General features: G+C 40.3%; 1 long non-coding RNA gene across 4 annotated transcripts; it reads left to right on the forward strand.

The window, feature by feature from the left end:
- The first annotated feature begins 51 nt into the window (after positions 1 to 51).
- On the forward strand, positions 52 to 12,157 carry LOC125323650. Of its 4 annotated transcripts, none has more exons than XR_007202600.1 (7): positions 52 to 231; positions 842 to 1,117; positions 1,682 to 1,743; positions 3,581 to 3,732; positions 5,343 to 5,557; positions 5,785 to 5,954; positions 6,068 to 12,157. It is a non-coding gene; the product is annotated as an uncharacterized LOC125323650 (long non-coding RNA). The 4 variants fall into 4 exon arrangements; XR_007202602.1 differs by having other exon boundaries at positions 6,074 to 12,157; XR_007202599.1 differs by having other exon boundaries at positions 5,785 to 12,157.
- The last annotated feature ends 6,487 nt before the right edge of the window (positions 12,158 to 18,644 follow it).

Raw genomic sequence — 18,644 nt, forward strand, 5'->3', positions numbered from 1 at the left:
CGCGGCTCCGCCTCCCGGGGGCGCGCGCACGCTCCGGCCGAGCGGCTCCCGCCGCCCCCGGTGGCCGTGGGCGCTTCCTGGCGGAGCGGCCGCGCCACCCCCTGCCCCGCTCCCGCGGGCGGCGCAGGCTGGGCTCAGCAGATCCGCGACGGCCCCCCTGTGCCATTTCTCACCACCCAGCGCTGAGCAGGCTGTTTCTGTAGAGTTGGAGGCGTCTGCTTAAAAATCCAGGTAAAAGATGCTGAAGAGCAGGACTAACAAATGCAAAGGAGCGCCAAGCCTCCTGCTAGGCAGAGACATAAACATGGTATGCTCTTGGTACTGCAGTCCTTGTGTACTGTACATAAAGGGAAAATTAATATATCTCTAAGAGTTACTTTATTATATAGCGTTCCACCAGGTGATTTTTAAGGACTAAGACAAACCTTTATGTCGCCTCACTGCCTATACAGCTAACTTTATAAGGAGGATCTTCCAAACCGGATATAGTTGCAATGCTAAGGTTGCATAGTGTGTGGCATTGGCAGCTATATCGCTTCCAAACTGGGATAGGGTGACTACTGATGCTGAGAAGTGCAAAGCTATAGATCATCATTTCAGGCCAAAATCTACATGGTTCAGGGTAGCTAATGTAGTTTTAAGTAATTGTTTTAATATATAAGTATGTCGTATTGCCAAGACTCACTATATCATATTAAATGGCTATAAAAGGATGTAAACTGAAAAAAAACTACTTTCTCTTACAAAGCTTGGTGTCTGAAGGAAGGGTCTTTCATGATCCCTACTCCTATTCAAAGTGCATTTACCTGATTGCCAGCTAACAAGTCTCTCTCTACATCAGATCACAACTGCACAAAGTGAACTCAGACCATTAAGAGAATAAGGAAGCTTCTCGTTCTCCCAAATGGACCTCTTAAGCCGACAGCTGATGGCATGCCAACAGAATGCTAGCAGCTATATCCAATCAAGCACTGACACTGCTTTGATTTTTGAGAAGTTCAACTCAATCTTGATTGAGTTCGACAGGCCTGCACCCACTAGGCTGTGGCTGGGAACTGCAAGGCGGATACAGAGAAAAATAAATTCTTTCTGTCTGCTTTAAAAACTTCTTGACTGGGTAAAATTATTTCTTTATTTTTAAGTTTTCTTTTACTAGTGGGTGTGAGCACTATTTTTTGGTTGCAATTTCCTGTCAGAGTTAAGTTCAGTTCTCATCACTGTTAAGTTCTGCTGCTCATTTTGAATGCAAAAGAAAAGACCTAAAAGAACCTGTGGACTTTGTTTTTTGGGATGCACTCTGAACTCCTCCCCATAAAATAGGCACAACTAACCATCCCCACAAGGGGCTTCTGATTTGTCTTGCTGTGTTTGGATAATGTATTTAAAGGGTTTTTTTAGCATAGGGGAGACATGATATATTGATTCAATTTGAAAATCCTCAGATATTATCACTGCACTCCATCTTGTGGAAGAGACAACAGCATGTTTTAAAATGATCCTGTAGTGGTTTGAGTAATTAAATCTAACAATGTTTGGTTCTTACTGCCAAAGCAAAGAACTACATTTAGCAATGGATACAAGAAATTGCTTAAGTCTTAATTTGCCTAATTGTACTCAGTGGATTTGTGTAAATGTCCTTTGGTTTTACATATGAGCTTCACATCTTCTTTGTTTTGCATAGGAGCTTTCTGAAGAGCTTAATTGGAAAAGCGAAACTAAAGAAGAAAAGAATCTGCTTTCTAGGTGAGGTTGCCAATGAGCACTCCAGATTTGAGAGAGATTTGGGGATGGTGATCTGTTGGAAATATGTGGCTGGGGTAAAGACTCTGCTAAGCAAGATTGCTCTGTAGGGAACTTACTGGGTCTGGGGTTTCGTCTGTGTGGTTTTGGTGGTTTTTTGTTACCACCAAATTAAGTACAGTAATCTAGTTGATAGCTGGACAATGTATTGAGGATCTCTATCTTACAAAAAAGAAAAGAAAAGAAATGATGAGATTCTCTCATGTCTTTCTGAAACTGCCTTTCATGGCTTGTGACCTTTTTCCCCTTAATGTTCAGTGCTGCTTTGGGAAATCAAAATAGGTATTGAGGCTACAACTGTAAACCATAGCAAGTCATAGTCATACATATTTGTGTCTGGCCAAATTCAGAGAAAATTGAGAAACGTATCTGGATTCACTGCTATAAAAAGGTTAACCTTATAATAGTTGCCCTAGGACAAGCTTGAAGATAAAGCCATTTAACTTTAATGAATAACTTAAAATACAAAGGGCTAGTTATTCTAACTGTTCCTTGGGCGGAAGCAAAAGGGTTTTATTGAAAAAAGACTGTGGAAAAGCTTAGTCATTCAGACCCAAAGAAGCAGGAATAAACAGGTCTTGCATGGGAAGGAGTTAGGAGAAAATTCTGTTGTACAAATGAGGATCCTCTGAATTACCTCACCCCAGAAGTAGGTTCCACAAGAAGATTGAACTTAATTAGCAGCCGTGAACTATGCTTTTCTTTTTCCTTTTTTTTTTTTTAGGTTTTTCCCCCATAACTCCCCCCTCTCTTGCAGTAGCAGTAATGTCTGTGCATCTCCCTGTGATGTGGCATGGAACAGCAGTGCTGAATGAAGCACTGGCCTTTTCTGTTTCATTTACCAGGGAGGGGGTTAGACAACAACTTGCTGATGGCTGTTGTGCTTTACTGCTCCAAACAGAGCTGTCTGGTGAGGTAAATTGATCTAACTAATGCCTCAGTGCAAAAAGGCCCTGGAGGTGGAGTGTCTCTGTCTACTATTCTAATAGTGGAGACAGATCTCATTAATTCCTGATGTATACTTAAGGCAGGCAATCTTCATTGACTACAGTGTTTGTTAGCCTTTTCCAGACTCCTTGGTCATTTTCCTAAAGCAATTACTCATTACTCCATCACTGCACTGATTACATTAAATTGTTACTATTATTACAATGAAAGTAACATCATGTTTATGTTAATTCACTTCATGCACAACTGTCAGAATTCTTGAAACAGTCCTCAATTGAAAGAAACCTACACGAGCATTTTGGCATTATTTAGACTCTTTCTGATTATGCTTTTCGATATTGTATGTAAAAACTTGGAGCAAATGACCAGACCATTTTGTGAAACCATTAGTATTGTGTGATGGGAAATCAAGACATTACTGCTCTTGAGTATTTACTCCCGTTCAGCCTCACAGATTTTTTTTTTTTTCTTACAGAACAGTCCAAAAAGTAATGTTGGGGCAGGGGTAACAGGGAAGATTCCCCAAAATGAAGTCTGCTTCTTCAAGCATTGAACATGGATGATAAAATAATGCAGTTAGGTTTGGGGTTTTTTCTAAGAGTAGCAAGAAACATGCAGATGAACAGAACAAAAGTCAGATGTTAAGAGAATTTATATTTGCATTTACTTTATTAAGAAGTGAGTTGTATACAATCCCAATAGAGTCTTGAGTTTCAAGGCTGCCTCTGAACTCTGTGCCCTGGAGAAAAGAGACTTCAAAATGTAGTTTCTGCTATATGCAACATAAAAAAACCCTTATCATCCTTTTTGCCTGCTTTTTTCTTTGTAATAGAATGAATTTGAAGACATGAAAAAACACGGTATAGTGTAACAACGAAGGGACAGTACCAAGGTCTGACCTTGGTGGATTATTCATGTGCTTGAAGTTACACAAGTATTTTGTTCTGCTTACCACAGTAACTGGAGCGAGGGAAGAAAGACTGGGTAAGGATTACAGTGGAAAAACAGGCTGCTATTTTGAAATGGAAATTTATGACATTGACCTGAGAATTGGTGCAGAAGGCTGGTGAATTTGAGCTGAGTTTGAAATGTAGCATTTCACACCTTTTCTCTAGAAAAATGAAATGCTCTGGAGCTGTGTTTGCAGTGGAACAAATATCAACTAATCATTTCATCACAGCTTCATTACTTTGTTTTCTATCCTGTTTTCCTTCTGAGAGGAAGAGAGAAAGAGAAAGCATGTCAGCAAATTTTTTCTCTTTGCCAAGCAAATATGAGATAGTTTAGTATACAATTTCAGGTATTGGCACTCATTCAGTGTCTGTTGTCCTCTTTTGGCCCTCTGACTTCTATTGAAGTAATTCCTCTTTTATTTCTTATAGCAGAGATGAAAAGATGGTCAACAAACCTCACAAATTCACCTGCCTCTCAAAGGCCATTTGCTGCTTCAGTTGCTACTGTTTGCCTTTGAAGCAAGATAAACCAAAGCTCTATTGCATCTGTGCACCATCCACATCAGCATGAAAAAAAAAGTTTTGGGAAAATTCAGTATTCAATTTCCAGTCTACAAGACTCTGTAGTGTCTGGGCTGTAACTTAAATCCTTCAGCAATTATAATAATTTTGGCAGCTTGTGGAAGTGGAGGACATGGCACGGAATAGTCTCCAATGTGATATTTTGTTCTTAAAGCTCAATTCTGAGGACATGTATCTTCATCCCATGTCCCAGTTTTAAGAAAGGAATGAGTCTTACAACACTTCTCTTCATTTGGACACTCCCATAATAGAACCAGCCAACCTCTCCTTGTAGTTAATGTGCTGGACACTTCCTGGTAATTCTGATCTTGGCAGGGAGGCTATGTCCAGTATTACTGAAACTGATAAACTCTTTTTAATATGACATTTGTTTCATTTTGTTCTGTAATCCAGGAACTGGGGCAAAAAATATTTTCCTAGATTTCCTAGAGAGAAACTATAGACTTCTTTCCCCACTCTCTGCCCTCCCCTCTTCCCAGTTCAGTGTTTCCCATGCTTCCATGCATAGGGTGTAATAAAAGAAGTGTACTCTTTCCCCCATTCCAGTCCCATCTGTGACTATTTTTGGAAATTTGCTATTGTATCATGTTCAGCCTAGATTTATATCCACTTCAGTTACTTGATACAATTTTCAGTAGGATCTCTATGATACGTGTTGGTATCTCTGTTTCAAAACAGTTACTTTTGCTGATAACATAGGAATTAAAATTAGCAGTCTTTGTTTTCAGCAAATCCTTGGGGATCCTTATGTTACAGTCTAGTGAAACTGGCTGGAATGACTTTCCAATGTCTTAGTGCAGGAAACTATCTACAGTGTAGTGTCTGAACGTGTCCAGTGTTTTGTTCAACTACATTCTAAGAAAAGAGTAAAAAAATAGGACTTCTGTCACAAGCACCTTTCTTTTGTGATACCACAAATTTGGTAATCTAATTCTGTGCATCATGTTAGAATTGTTGCCATTCATTCATCAGCAAATTTAACTTTTAGAAGATGCTTGAAGTGAAGATGGACAACATAGATGATATTTATTAGCAACATTTTCATTTCTTTTTATTCAGAACTGAAAGCAATGCCCCAAGAACTTAATTTTATGAAGTTACCTCTATAATAAAAGAAGTTTCTGAACTGCTAAGCAATGAAAAATGCTTCACAGATCCTCCAGTTAAATACAAATAATGGTGAAAAACTCATTTATCATTGAAAGAGAGCATTACTTTAAGTATACCACTTACCATTGGGAAATACCTGTGTTGGAATCCCCTTCTCTGAACTGGTAAGTAACTTCAGCAAAGAATGAATGAAATAGTACTTTAAAACAAAATTTTCTATTCAGTTAGTTTAATGAAAACATTAGAATTTTACTGATATGTTGCACATAATTTTTAGTTCTCTCTTTAAAATAGTTACTACTCTATTTTGATTGTACCTGGAATTAGCTAAGTTTTCAAATTCTCTGTAAGTTCCCTTTGTTCTAAATATGTCATACCATTTTTGGAACAGCACTAGTAACTCAAGAGTGACTTTCACCTGTGGAGGCCTTTACAATTCACACCCCTCAGAGGGGAAAAAGATGTCCTAAGAACCTACATGAATGGGGAAGATGCCCCCCTGAGTTGGACTGTGGATCTTTTTTTTCTCAGACGGTGGCAAGAGATCCTAGCACACATCAGGTACTTTGAGTGTATGTGAAATGCCATCTCTCCTCCAGAAGTGCTCATTGAAGTTCCAGCTGTGCTTTTCCCTCTGAACTTTTTATACACTCCCTAACTAAGACCCTTTCAAGTTTCAGGATCTCCTCATCAACAGTTCCCAGGCCCTGTTGGTTGTTCATGTCACCAGAAGAAGGAAGCTGGATGGGGGAATCCTGATGACAGTGGAACCTGTGTCCATTCATTTCATCATCCTCCCACATCTCCAAGCAGAGCATCACTGGGCAGCATCCACCTGCTCCTTGGTTAACCTTCAAGAAGTGACGGGTGATGTCAGAGTGTCTCTGCTTCATGCCCTCCTCCAGTTCCCCTAGCTCTTGTGTTTTCAGTCCTGTAACTATTCCCTTTGTATCATTTGTTGTTTGTTGTTGTCCATTTTTTGTCCTTTTTTCACTACCTATAGCCTTCTCCCTCCCTTGGGGGTCTTTGAGGTTTTGCTAATACAAAATTCTGTTTTTCTAAACAGAAAAGCAAATAGAAACAGTAGCAGTAGGAAAAACTGTTTACAGAGTGCATATAAGCTTGGCTACCTTCTTGAAACTCTTTTCTTTGTATTCCCCTAGCTTCTGTGGCTCTTACAAAAGTAAATCCTTGACTAGTCCTTTCACTGTCCTTTTTTTGGATTTGTTGTACATGAACTTACCAAATTCCTGTCTGAACCTATTGTTGGGATCTGCTTCCCCAACCTCTTTTGGCAGCAAGTCCACAAATACACTAGCCACTGTAAAATAATGTGTTCTTTTTATCTGTTTTAATTTAATTCTACTGAATGAGCCAAACTGCAATTTGATGAAAAATGGCTCTATATTCATCCTTTCAGCCACCTTCATGATTTCATAAAGCTTGGACAAGTCTCACCACTGCATTTTCCCAGTTGAAAATTTTTTAGTCTGATCTCTTAAGACAGCCTTTCCCTTTAATCCCTTTATTAATTTCAGTTATCTTGTATGTATCTTCCCTAAATTTTCATGTCCTATTCCAGATATTAAGACCAATTTCATTTTGAGTCCCATGAACAATTACTTTTACCATTTTTTGTATAATGCTTGAATATGTCTATTGGTCCCAGTGCTGTAGGTCTTCCAAAGGAACAGCTCTACTTGAAGTGGAATTCTTATTTAAATAAGCTCAAACATATCTTTGTTATAAGTTAGATGAGGTGAAAGCACTCTAGATCCTAGCTAGGAAGACAACAGAGACAACAATGTAGAGTTGCCTTTGGATCAGTACCTGAGACTTGAGATTGAAAAGCCAGCTGCTTCTTTGGGGGCTGGGGATCTCCATGCTGAGTATGGAAAGAGGAGAGGACAGGGTGCTCCTTAAGCATCATTGAAATCTTCATAGGTTTTGGTTCCTTTTTTAAATCTGTTTTCTAATTTTTAGATGCATAAATGCCAAAAGTGAGCAATTAGGAGGTTTTTATCAGAGACTGCATGACATTGAACTGTTTGTGTGTGTATGTGTGGGGATACCCCTCATATGATGCACTCTTTGACTTGAAGGCTTTGCATTAGAGTTCAAACAAACAGATACAGGCTCAGGAAAGAAATTTTTTTTAAATCTATTTTCCTTAAAGGAGTAATGGCTTTCTAAAAATCAGACATTTTTCCTATTACATTTTTCTTGGCACATTAGTTCTTGTCTATTCAGTATTCAAGTGAAATAATAATGTAGGACACCTGTAGAGGCAATAGCACAGAGAGCAGACTATTCTTTTATAAGGTTCTTTGCTGTTTTAGTTTTGTATTTTAAAAATCAAGATATTTTAAATCCCATTTTGTAGCAAATTAAAGAAGGTGCTAGCTTTTGGGTTTTTTTAGGGGGTAAGTGTTGTAAAATATTCAAAGAATACGTAAAATACCTATTTAAAAATTAATATTTTCACACTGTTCTATTCTTATGAATGCTGATTAATGGGGAGGAAAGGATTGTTGATGTGCAAGCCCTGTGTCCTTTTAAAGCAACTCTGTGTTACTAAAACTAAACAAGTTTGTAGAATGAACTTTTTACTAGTGATGAGCGTAGCCTTTCCATTTTTGTCTTCAAATAGACCAGCTGACACCAGATCTGATTTTTTTTTTTTTCATGCAGGGAGGAGGTGATTACAGGAAAGTTGTGTTTTAACCAAAAAAAAACTTGATAAGGCCACCCTTTTTTCAATTTCAGATCATGTTTACTGAAGCATACTTCTCCTGATTGCTCTACATGAAGTCCTTTCTAATTTTATGATTGATGTCCGTAAATACACGGGCAGTGAGATGGCAATCACCAAAGAGGGAGAAGAGCTATGAATAAATTTAGGGTTGAAATAGAGAATGTTTCTAATAATCAGAAGAATCGGGTTCTGGAATAGTTTTTCAACAGAAGTCCTGGTGAGATGATCTTTCAGTACAAAGATGACATCTGTGATTTCTAGCTCTGCCAATTTGGTCACAAGACTGTAACACAGCCTGCTGTCTTTATTTCTTGTGCAGCACTGAAAAATAAAAAACCCAGTCCTGAATTCCAGTCTAAGCATCCTACTTTCTATGTGTGTCATAGCTACATTTCGAATTTAGGGATTAAAAGGAAAAAAATCCACATTCTTCTCCACTACACCTTGCCTGTGCAGGCATTGAGCTCTTACTGAGCTGTGGAGTTATTTAACATAACTTTTGTGAAAGCATCTGTGGATGTTTTAGACATGACTGTTGTTCTGCTGGAGGGCACTGCCATCAGAGCAGAGCTGGCAGAAAGGCTCATACAAGTGTTTCTTATTTTCTTCAGCTAAAGGTCAGCCAAGATTAGCTCAAAATAACATTAAGCAATAGGTTAAACGACGCCAGCTGACTTTGTGCAGAAGTAGATTAGGAGTGCCCACAAAGGCCATTCCACAACTGAGCTCCACAGGCAAGTGAACTCGGAAAGAAAGGACAGCAACAGCTTCTGCCATTTCTGTGGTGACTGACACAGCTCAGTAGCTGTATCTATGCAACCAGTTATTTCTGCTTCAATCTGAGTTACAGTCTCCTCACAGAGAAGACCATTGAAATATTAGGCTTGTAACAATTCTGGACAGGTTGAAAACACTGTGCTTCCAGATATATGCATTCTCAGATGCTTTCCTGTGGTGCACTGAGAAATGCCTGATAGATGGAAGGAAAAATCAATGGGCAATACAGACTTGTGCTTGCTTTCATGCTGCCCTGATGCCCATTTCTTCTTGGCCTGTTTGGATGGCTCTGTACCACACTGCTGGTCCTTGCAAGTGCTGAAATGCTGGTGAATGGGTGTTTGACACCTTGACCAATAAACATCAGTCGATGTTTACAGGAGCAAGAAGTAAGAAACATGTACTAAATGATTACATCCGCTTTCCAGCAGTGAGTGACTTGTGACCTTCCTAAACCACTTGTTCTTCCTAGGAGTTACATCCCAACTGCTGTGTTTATTAACTACACATGAACTTTTACTTCAGCGTGATTTTTGGGATGTTCTTCTACTTTGTTTTAAATCTACTTCTGCTTTTGACCTCCATAACATCTCATGGCAATGAGTTCCACAATTATACATTAAAAGAAGGACTGGTTTGCAGGACTTGCAATGCACTGTAGCTACACATTCCTCAAAGCCCGTTTGCCATTTTAGTGCCCTCGTTGCAAAGTTCCAGCCTACAGGGACACATGCAGAAGCTAGAAATGGAAAAGATCTATTGTATCATAGTGTTAGCTCCAGCCTTAATAGAAAATGTTTCAGTCACAGCTTGACATGATAACATCAGTGTACTTAAAAGATAGAGCAGGTCTCAGAACAGTCTGCAGGGTGCAAAAACAAAGACTTCGACAGCCCCCAGGGTGTTTTTCCTCAACAGAATGAACAGGGCAGGACTCATGCTAGAGCTACTGTGAACATCTCTATTGGAATAGTTGATAATTTGAGTAGGCTTGTCGTTTTCCTGACAATTGTAGTTCTAGAGATATTTCCTGTCCTTCTTCAACAGTTGCTAACACTGTGTGCATTTCCCTGCATAGGTATTACAGAGATTAAATTGTTTTATTAATGGACCACAGTTTGTAAGTATCTTCATGGGGAATACAGCTGGTTTTCCATACCATAAACACTGGTTAAAGAAGAGGCAATAAACTGGTGACAGTTTACCAGAAACAGTCAGTCTAGAAGTAGAGCTCAGTCTTGAAACATTAAGGTAGTAACTCACTGTGGTAATTTTCTAAGGATTATGCAGGATTGTTTCTCACTGGAAATTACTTGATCAATAGTGGGTTCCTTATTTTTCCCCTAAGCTCTTCTGTATTTCAAAGAAATAGGAATTAAGGAAGCATTGCATCACTTTATTTTAGATCACATTAAAGCATCACAGTAGTCATGTCTACGATTATATAAACTAAGAACAAAAGAAGAACCGTAAACCATTGAAAACCACAATTTCCTCTGGAATAATTCAGAATAAATAAAGGTCAGTTATTTTAAACAAAAACTCCTGTAGTAACCTACTGAGGGCTTTCCCTAACAAACAACAGATTTGCAGATTTATATAATACATTTATTTAGTGGCAATCCAAAGTGGTATACAGATGGTTTATGGGAATATTTCATGCATCTCTAAAAAGCAATCTCTTCTTGAGTAGAAAAATTGTAATTATCAACAATAATACACAGTATTCTGGATCAGCAGTGTGATTTCTGGATATCTGGATTATTCCATCTATAGGCAAAATATATAAGCTGCTGTCCATTTTCCTCTTCTCAGAAAATAATAAGAAACAAGTGCTGAAGAAAATGCCTAACTATGCACTGAAAACCATTCCTCCAAATCAATCCTCAATTTGATTAAGATATCATAAATTTTACATTAACCCAGATACTTTTTTTCTCAAAGACAAAAACTATATTATGGGGTTTTTTTTACTCAGGAAGTTTTAAATCTTTCAGACCTGTTATTGGATGAAAAGTTTTATTTCCATCCTTTTTTAAATAGAAGCTTCTAAGCCTAATGATTATGGAGAAAATATTACAAATCTGCAGCAAAAGTTCAGTAATTGTAAACTAAATAAACCCTAGGAACCCCATACTTCTTTTAAAATTCTTTGATGCTCAAGGGCAGTAATACAATTCTTGACAACTGGGACAAAAGACTTTACCATGCTTGGGACTGAATAATATTGTAATTCCTACCTCTTTTTAGCCATCTGTTGTAATGAGAAATGACTTAGATGGTTTTATCTTTGCATTATCTTTGCATTATCTTTTGCATTCCAACAAACTCATCCAGATTAGGTGACTCCAAAGTGAAGGTGTTACTTATTTTCAAATGTATGTCCTTTGTTCCAAAGTGCCTTCAGTTAATGGGAACATGTAGTAGCACGCTGAACAAGGACACCAAGCTTTTGTAACAGATAAAATTTTGAAAAACGCAGTAATTCATCACATCACCTGACTGAGTTTATTTTACCTAGATAGACTTTAAATGTCATATACACCTTTTAATTAGCACAGTATATACTATTGCTAGGTTTTAAACCAGGTACAGGTTTTAAATATAATATATGTAGCAAGAAGAATAAATTGTCAGTTTGGAGTTAGCTGAACACAAAATCGGCAAAATTTGGTACAGGGCAGTTATGTAAAAAGTTCAATTATGTTGACCCAGATCTCAAAGCTCATCTTAGGCTTTTTATAGACTTTTAACCATTATAAGTGGCTCTGATTTACATACATTTCTAACTGAAGCAAGCCTTCCAGACTGCACATGCATGAAATCCACCTACCAGGCATATGGGGACTGTGGAGCAAATAAGATACAAGCAGCTCCGCAACTGTGCACTGACTTTGAGGAAAAAATGGATGCCTACTGAACCATTAGCATCACTGCAGTAAGTTTTGGAAGTCTGTTCAAAGCTGCCCTTCTCCATCCCCACTGAGAATTCGCATAGTTAAAAATAGTATAATGGTTTTATTCAATATCCTATTCCACTTTTTTTTTGGATACTCAACATTAATTTTCAGTGTAATCCTGTTCCAGGTGTTTGTGCTCTACAAAAGAGTTTTGTTTCTAAGTACATGTTCTGCTCTGGTAATTATCCTTCCTGCACTGTAATTCAAGCCTGAAAGTGATTTATTCTCCATGTGTTCTTTGTAGAATTAAATGTGTCGCCTTTGTGACTGACTTACGTCTGACAAAGCTGATCTAAACAGTTGCAGAAATGTCTCATTGCCTTCGCAGTTATGAGCCCAATTAACTTGTCAACATTTTCCAATGGTTATTTACTACAGATTCACCACAGCTCTCATCAGCTACAGAGGCAGGAGAAAGAAGGACAATTGGAGTAGGGAATGTCTTTCCTTGCAGTTTTCTAGTAACAAGTGGAGCCTCGTTATGCAAGTATTTTAGGATTTGTAGGAAACAGAAATGGTGATGGGTCAGAAAATCACAGAGGTTTGTTCAGTGGTTTTGATCTGACTCTGAAGCCTACTGAAATTAGTTTTTATACGAGTAATTACTTCATTCTTGGTTGTTTCTACAGCCACATTTAAAAATGAGATTATCCCATCTGTCTTAGCATACTTCATATATCATTGGCATGCAATTTTCTACATTAAGACCAGCTTCTGCTATCTTTGTTCATCATATGCTGAGAACACCGTAGCTGCATGGAAAAGGTGAAAGCAGGACAAAATGAGAACATAAGCTATTGTTCTGATAGCATTATTTGCTTTTTGCATGTATGCTGTATCACCCAAACTAAATTACTGTAGATACTCCTAGGGAAATATCACAATGAAAGTTGTGTGAATTAAATATAGCTAGAGACAGCAAGGCACCTTGCTAGAGAGCAGGTCAGTGCACATTGCACTTTCTGGAGCTGTTGAAAACAGTAAAGATCAGAAGCTGTTGATCTAGCTAGACACCTTTATAATAAATACTGTGTTCAAAACACCTTCATTCTTTTATGGGACAACAAGTGACTACTCCCTTTGAGAGGGCTCTGCTGTCACACTGCAGATCTGTTTTCTTCACCTCAACCATTGGAGCAGCAGAGCATTCCCTCCTGGCAGGGGGGCAGGAGCAGCAGCAGCACTGGCGCTGCCAGAGGTTCCCAGCAGCCTCTTCCAACTCTTAGGTCTGTCACTGCCTGCTAGTGATGTGATGGTACCATGGTGTTGGTGGTGCCAGGTGGATTGGAAAACCCATTTGCTGTCAGGGTTCATCAAAACCTGTGATGTTCATAAGGTTTGGCACTCTTTGACAAAAGGCATCTCTGTGAGTGTGTTTATTTGCAAACCGTGCTGGGGTGAGAGAAGATGCTTTGTATCTGGGAAAGTATGTATTGTGTTCAAACACGAAATCATGATCTGTCCATAGATAGGTCAAGTTGTAATTCTGGTTTTATTATAATTCAAGTTGCAATTTTGGTTTTAAAATACCTAAGGGTTATATGTAATGTATATAAAAGTAAAGTTGTTTCTTTTCCAAGAGGGTGCTGTGGCTGAATGGAAAGCATGGTAACTAGGGTGGCATAATGCTGCTACCTTGCTCCTGAGTGATAAAAATGCACGTAGAGTAGGTTTTGTGCTTAGCAACAAAAAAGTTGGGTTTTCAAATAGCTCCCTCTAGCCCTCCATTACAGCTGCTACCCTTGTCCTATGCAGTATGTATCCCAGGCTTCATACTTCATTAATCCTTTAGACATTCAATAAGCAGCAGAAAATACATTTCACACAAAAGAAAGTAATTTAATTTTTTTGGCCATTGCTTTAGAAGAATACACAACTCGTATCTCTTCCCTGTAGAGCTGTTGTGAAGTGTGACTCATCCTTGCCCAACATGTTGGATGTTCACTTTAATTAGAATATGTGCATCTAAAGATTGTTGTAAACACTTGCTGTTAATAGCATATTATTCCCTGTTTTACAATGGGAAGTATAAACAATCTGAACACATTTAACACATTAAGCTGTACATCTTAAGTCATGTTAGGGCAGCACACTGACAGAAATTCATTAGGAAAATTCTCTAATCAGCACATGTTGGCTGCCTTACAAATCACGCTGGCATGAAAAATTGGATAATGCAAATTTTATTCTACAGTAATGTTTAAATATTTTCCAAACACAAATATTATTATACAAATCTTTGATATCTACCTATGTGGTAAATCTGGATCTAGATCCAGTTTATTTATAATAATAAGTGAAAAGAGATAAAGTATTGCTACTTTCTTGTTGGGGATGGTACATGTGAAATAGGCTAACCTTTATAGAATCACAGAAGAGTTTGGTTTGGAAGGGACTGTTGGGGTCCCTCCCCCTGCCATGGAGCCCTGGGAGAGGGGCCCTGGGGGCAGACACGGGGTTTCCCTGCCCCTGGTCAGCCTCGTTCCCATTGGTTGGTTTGTGTTCCCCTGTGTGGGCAAGGACCCTCAGGTCCCGTGACAGGAGCGTTCCTGAGCAGAGCCCCGGCCATGCGGCTGGAGAAATAAACATCTCTGAAACATCTACCATGAATCTGTCCATATATATTTCTTTTCCACGGGACTCCTGGTTTGATATATGCTTGTTACAGTAATCCCCGCTGTAACAAACTGGTGGAGGAATGCGGGCAAGATACCGATCCCTGAGGAAGATTCGTGAGTAAAATAACCACTCTAGACTTCTCTCTTCTCATCTTGGTTTGGATATTCTCTCTGGACTATGGAAGAATCATGGGAAATGGGGCTCTCTGAGCCACACAAAAAAAAATGTATCTAGAAGTAAAAGGAATCCTTGAACAACAAAACAAAAAAGTAATGCAACCGGGAGATCTAGAACATTTCTTTATCTGGCTTTTCAAAAGGTTCTCTGATATTTCTTGAGACTTACTTTTTGATATCGAACCTCCTGGATCTTGTGAGGGGTGTTTCTGGGACGAGATCTGGGATAAAGTAAGGTATCAAAGAGGAGCTTTCCATGCATACCTTATAATCAGGGAAGCTCTTGAGGAGCATTTGTATGGTCCCATTACCCCTAAAGCAGAGGATCATACTTATCCCGTGGCTGAGGCCGCGCGGCCGCCGTCCCGGGAGCACATGACTGCAGCCGTGCCGGCGGAGGTGCCTGCGCTGGGTGCTCCCGGCCCCCTCGGGAGCGCGCGTCTTATCGCGGACCCCATCCCTGCCTCGGGGTCCCCGGCCACGCGGCCGCGAGTGAGGGAGCGATGCCGCAGGCGCCACGGGTGCCGTGGGCCACGAGCAGCCAGGAACCGGGCGTCGGCGTGGCAGGCCGCTCTGAGCACACGGCTCGGAGAGCCCTGTGGAGGGAGAAGCGGCGGTTTCCACAGCGACACGAGAAGCCGCGCAGCACAGCGCTGAGCCGGAACGGGGCCGCACTCAAAGCAGCGTGGAGTTTGCGGAGTGGAACCGCTCACAGGGCACGGAGCCAGCGGCGATGGCAACGCGGGGCCGTGCAGAGCCCAGACACGCGCCGGAGCAGCGCCGCTCGGAGAGCGCGGAGCAGCCGCAACGCGGGGGCCCGGCCGAGACGTCGGAGTCAGCGAGGCGGCGGCCACACGGGACCAGCAGCCACGACAAACACGCAAGAACGTGATAGGACAAGTTGTAGCAACGAAAGTCACAGGAACTGTGAAATGGTACAATGTAAAAAACAACTATGGATTTATAACACGAGATGATACAGGGGGAGATCTATTCATCCATAGAACTGCCATTAAAAGGAATAACCCTAAAAATTACCTGCAAAGTGTAGGAGATGGGGAGGTTGTACAATTTGATATAGTGCAAGGAAAGAAGGGTTTACAAGCAGCAAATGTTACTGGGCCTGGGGGTATTCCAGTCAAAGGCAGCCGTTATGCACAAAATTATAAACAATATCCATCCCAGCAATTTCCCTACCCACAGCCTACTTCTCCCTTTTACCCTATACCCAATATGAACCCCTTCCTAAGTTTACCCTATCCCCAGTTTATTCCGAATCCGTTTTTCACCCCATGGCTTCCCTATACAATTCCATTTCCCTACAATTCCTCTCTGATGCCGAGGGGGGGGATGAAAAGGGGGAGGGAAGAAATTAAACCCTCTCCTGCCTCAGTTTCCCCACAAAGCATGCCCAGAGAGTCCTGTCTCCCTTCTGTCAGCCCTAAGATGTTCCACAGAATCTGTTTGGACATTTAAAGACTCAGGAGGGTGGCTTGTTTTATCTTGAAACTGTTCTTGTTATGTTTATCCAGTTGTTTTCATTCTCCTTTTATTAAAATAAAACGGGTGAGGTGTTGGGGTCTCCCCCCCTGCCGTGTAGCCCTGGGAGATGGGCCCTGGGGGGAGGCACGGGGTTTCCCTGCCCCTGGTCAGCCTCATTCCCCATTGGTTGGTTTGGGTTCCCCTGTGTGGCCAAGGACCCTGGGGTCCCGTGACTGGGAGTTCCCGAGCAGAGCCCCGGCCATGCGGCTGGAGAAATAAACATCTCTGAAACATCTACCACGAATCTGTCCATATATACTTCCTTTCCACAGGACTCCTGGTTTGATATATGCTTGTTGCAGTAATCCCCGCTGCAACAAGGGACCTTTAAAGGTCATTTAGTCCAACCCCTCTGCAATGAGCAGGACGTCTTCAACTAGATCGGGTTGCTCAGAGCCCCATCCAACCTGACCTTCAATGTTTCCAGGGATGGGGCAGCCACCACCTCTCTGAGCAACCTGTTCCAGGGTTTTACCACCCATGTCATAAAAAAAAATATTCCTTATATCTAGTCTACATTGACCCTCTTTTACTTTAAAGCCACTCCCTCTTGTTTTATCACTATCTGCTTGTGTAAAAAGTCTGTCCCTTTCTTTCTTATAGGCCCTTGTTAAGTACTGAAAGGCACCTATAAGGTTTGCTCAGAGCCCTCTCCAGGCTAAACAACCCCAACTCTCTCAGTGCTTACTCATTAGGAGAGGTACTCCAGCTCTCTGATCATCTTCATGGCCCTCCTCTGGACCCATTCTAACAGGTCCATGTCCTTCCTCTGCTGAGGGCCCCAGGCTGGGTGCAGCACTCCAGGTGGGGTCTCACTAGATTGGAGTAGAGGACCAGAATCTCCTCCCTTGACTTTCTGGCCACACTTCTTTTTCATTTCACATACATGTATTTTCCTCAGTACAAGCAGGTGAAATGCCTTTATACTTATCCAGGATCTAAACAACCCACACACCAGTGCCAGCATATGACACAGAACAAATTGATGATGCAGAGATTTTACAATCTCTCTCTTGGGAGATCATAAAAAAGAACAGGATTATTATGTCTTTCCAAATGTGGCTTAGCATACTTGAGTAAGCTTAGACTGCTCTCATAATCTAATACAAGAATGATAATACCATGTGTTTTATGTACATGTCTTTCTCTGTTGTGCAGAAATGAATCATAATTGTCTGTAAGCAACATATCTTTTTTCTCTTTTTAAAGTTCACTGACATTTACTGACTCAGGATGCCCAGTATTTCGTAACTCAAATGCTGTATCACCATGTTTTAAAAGGAAGGCTCTAGGGTGTTAGTCTAACTGACTTTATTAGCATCATCTGTACTTTAAGAGTGTTCTCACATGGTCAGATCAATAGCACATGATTTAAACATTATCATGCCTTTTACTGCTCAGAAATCTTCACAGGGTGCCACTTCACACTTTCACAGAAGAGTGTATTTCAATGTTTTTATCTGTCAGCCAAAAAATCCCTGAACAACAGAATCTGAACTGGTCTTATTTCTGAGAAATTTATAGACACCTTAGTGTTAATCTGAAAACATAACTGTGCATATTTTTGATCACATGCATCATTTCTTTTGGTGGAAACCTGACCATTTATGTAAATAAAGACTCATATCTAAGCTGCAGGATCAGGACTTGAGGGTCTAGCTTGTTCCATTCACGTGAGGAGGATAATGGTGCACCCCTGCACTGGCACAGGCTGGACTTCACCAGTTCTCCCACAGTCCTCTTGTGGCAGGTCAGAATTTTTTGGCTTTATTTTGCCTTTGATTTGAAGTTAAGACAAGCACCTGCCTGAAAGACAAATGCGTATATGTCACAGGACTATCAGAGAGTCTTCCTGGAGTGATTTAAGTGACATGACAGCAATTTGGTGTATGCTCCTAAGCCAATGATCAAAAAAATAGCAACCACATTTCTTCAGGTGTCTGGTATAGACCTGAGGCATTAAAAGACTGTGGAATTTTTTGCGTGGTGTCATTAAGAAAATATGGGAGAACTTGAAAGTAAAATGTCACCTCACTTGTGCCTATGTATCAATATCATTAAAACATAGAATCAAGGCATCGTAACAGTCTGTAACAGATTTGTTTCCCACTATTTCACAAAGTTTGATGCCTTAGAAAATGAATAACAACTATGGATCTTTTAAACATGCAATAAATGGACACAATTTTCAGAAAGTGTTCAGACTGTAATGTGGATCCTGTAACCTTATTATCAGAAAATGTTACTACAGAGGAGTTGCTAAGGGAAGAGGAGCAGTTGTGAGCTTATGTATAATTTTTCTATATTACTGTTGATTAAATAAAATAAGGCAATATTATTTCCATCGGTAAACCACAGAGAAAAAACAGGGATAAGCTTTGCTTGGATTTTTGCTTGTTTCCTTGTTCACCCACCCACAGCC

The sequence above is a fragment of the Corvus hawaiiensis genome, chromosome 3 (genome assembly GCF_020740725.1).
Source record: "Corvus hawaiiensis isolate bCorHaw1 chromosome 3, bCorHaw1.pri.cur, whole genome shotgun sequence".
Taxonomy (NCBI): domain Eukaryota; kingdom Metazoa; phylum Chordata; class Aves; order Passeriformes; family Corvidae; genus Corvus; species Corvus hawaiiensis.